Source organism: Cucurbita pepo, chromosome LG15 (assembly GCF_002806865.2).
Source record: "Cucurbita pepo subsp. pepo cultivar mu-cu-16 chromosome LG15, ASM280686v2, whole genome shotgun sequence".
Classification (NCBI taxonomy): domain Eukaryota; kingdom Viridiplantae; phylum Streptophyta; class Magnoliopsida; order Cucurbitales; family Cucurbitaceae; genus Cucurbita; species Cucurbita pepo.
This window is the reverse complement of record NC_036652.1, coordinates 565,853-569,161: the sequence shown is the minus strand read 5'-3', so window position 1 is coordinate 569,161 and position 3,309 is coordinate 565,853.

Sequence of the window (3,309 nt, the reverse complement as noted above, 5' to 3'; positions counted from 1 at the left end):
TGGATCTGTCTCAATATCTCTATTGCATTTTATGATGTGAAATGAAGAACACTACCTGTTACCGAACATAGATTGTAATAGCCCAAGTCCACTACTAACAGATATTGTCATTAGCCTATGTATTATTGTCAACCTCACGATTTTTAAAACGTGTTTACTAGGGAGAGGTTTCCACACTCTTATAAGAAATGGTTCGTTCTCCTCTCCAATGGATGTGGGGTGGTCCAGTGTCCTCGTTGACACACCGCTTGGTGTTTGGGTTTAATACTATTTGTTTACAGCCCAAGTCCATCGCTAGTAGGTATTGTCTGCTTTGGCCCGTTACGTATCGTTGCGACCTCACGATTTTTAAAATGCGTCTATTAGGCAAAAGTTTTCACATTGTTGCCTTATAAGGAATGCTTCATTTCCTTCTCCAATGGATGTGGGATCTCACAATCCACCCCTTCGGGCGCTCAGCGTCCTCAACCAATGTGGGATCTCACAATTCACCCCCTTGAGGGCCAGCATCGGATCTCACAATCCACCCCCTTGAGGGTCAGCGTCGGATCTCACAATTCACCCCTTTGGGCGCTCAGCATCCTCAACCAATGTGGGATCTCACAATCCACCCCTTTGGATGCTCAGCGTCCTCAACCAACGTGAGATCTCACAATTCACCCCTTTGGGTGCTCAGCGTCCTCAACCAATGTGGGATCTCACAATTCACCCATTTGGGCGCTCAGTGACACAATCGCACTTTCGAAGGCAGCGGACTAGCGATTGTGCGGCACTCACTTTCCAGCGACAAGTGAGTTAAGCCAATTTGTTCTTGCGTCGCCTACGGCCAAGCGACGTACGGTCGAGCCTCTAGCCTCGGTTTTAAAAGAAGGTTTTAGAAAACGAGAGAGAGAGATTTTAGAAAGAGACGTTATATAAGCAAGCAAGAGAAAGATAACAACAGCTTAGCATATATAACCTTGGGTAGGGAGAAGTTGACGACTAGTCATATCCCCCTATAGTACATTCTGGGCCATTTTAGTTCTGGCAGGCCTAGACATGATTTTCTTGAGGTGTCATACGCTCTAGAATTACAAAGGGAAAAACACTAGAATGAAAAGACATGACAAGGGTTTGGCTTGTCATGGGCATGCGGCCATGGGCAACAGGCCCTGGACAGGCATGACCGTGACACCCTCCCCCACCTAATTGGTTGACGTCCCCGTCAACCGACTACTTTCATACCTTGCGATGTGGGTGGCGGCGGAGTTCAGATCTTCGGCGCGTTCCCAGCTTGTTTCCTCTGTAGGGAGATTCTTCCATTTGACAAGGAATTCACGAATCGTCCGTACAGGTCTTCCTATCTTCCTAACCCTGTCGGCTAGGATCTCTTCCACTTCCTTTGTCTCTTTTTGTTTCAGATCGATGCTCGGTCTTGTGGTTGTATTTCGATGGTCGTCGTCTGGATCAGGGTGATAGGGCTTCAAGTTGCTCACATGAATGACGGGGTGAATTTTCATCCATGCGGGGAGTGCAACTCGGTAGGAGGTAGCCCCAATCTTTTTAAGGACTTCAACCGGGCCTTCGTATTTACGAACTAATCTCTGGTCCTTTCGGCTACGAAATCTGATCTGTTCTGGTCTCAGCTTGATAAGGACTTGATCTCCTGCACGGAAATGAAGGGGGCGACGCTTCTTGTCCGCTCATTTCTTCATATGCTTGGAAGCCTTCTCTAAATATGCCCGGGCTATATCTGTCGTCTGCTTCCATTCTCTTGTAAAGTTGTGAGCTTGAGGGTTTTTTCCTGCATAAGGATGATCAATAATATGGGGTAAGGCCGGTTGTCGTCTACTTACAATTTCGAAGGGACTCTTCCCTGTAGACGAGCTTGTTTGACAATTGAAGCAAAATTGGGCGACATCTAACAATTGTATCCAGTTCTTTTGGCGAGCGTCGAAGTGACGTAAGTATTCTTCGAGCAAGCAATTGAACCGTTCTGTCTGTCCATCGGTTTGAAGGTGATAACTCGAGGAGATGTTTAAGGTTGTTCCCAAGAAAGCGAATAACTCAGTCCAGAATGTCCCAATGAATCTGCCATCCTATCACTGATGATGCTCGACGGAATGCCCCATAACTTTACAACGTGTTTGAAAAACAGTTGGGCTGTGAGTTCCGCCGAGCATAATTTGAGAGTGGGGATGAATGTCGCATATTTTGAGAATCGATCTACGATAACCAACATGCCCTGGACAAGCATGACCGTGACACTCAGCGTCCTCAACCAATGTAAGATCTCACAATTCACCCCTTTGGGCGCTCAACGTCCTCAACCAATGTGGGATCTCACAATTCACCCATTTTCACAATTCACCCATTTGGGAGCTCAGCGTCCTCAACCAATGTGGGATCTCACAATTCACCCATTTGGGCGCTCAGCGTCCTCAACCAATGTGGGATCTCACAATTCACTCCTTTGGGCGCTCAGTGTCACAATCTGCAATATGATTGTGACCCGAGTAAGTCATCGAGGACGATGACTAAGTTAAGTGGGGGAGAATGTCACAACCTTACTATGAAGAGAGTAGGTTGTGACCCTCACGCCATGACAAGCAAAGGGGCGTCCCTCAAGAGACGCCCATCCGGCCATATGCGGGCCAACGTAGAAGAATGCCATGATGCGATCGAGGAGGACGATGCATCATCCAACACACCACCACGCAAAGTGGGTATTGAAGACATGTTGAGACACAAGCATAACAGAGACATCAGCATAGACATGAAGGACAAGATAGGCTTGTTGAAGGGCCGGGTAGGGCCCCGGGCCTTAACCTCAAAAGTCGAGGTTCCGGAAGGAATTTGGTCATGCGGTTCGGGAGTTAAGTCCGTCCATATGAAATATGAATGCTCGCCAAGTTTGGTGTCGATCGGACATTGGACGGACAATGCACGACACCGTATGACACCTCACGAAAATCATGTCTACTCCTGGTAGAATGAAAATGGCTCAAAATGTACTATAGGGGGTACCATGGTGTTAGCTCTCCACCACCCCTGGGCCCTGTGGCCTAAGTGAGCTACCCTGTGGCACATACGTGTGTCACAGTGTGGGCGAGCGTGCCGAGACGAGTGTCTCGGGCGACTTCCTTTGAAATGGGTTTTTGAAGGACAGTACCGGACGGCACGGGTGTGCCGGTATTGCGCCCTAGCCCGCGTGTTGGAGGTTGCTACATACACCCGCTATCCGGTACGGTATCCGTAAATGACTCGGCATGGGCACGGGAGGGCCTATGCCTCGATAGAACCCGGATGGATGGATGTTCGGGAAGCCCC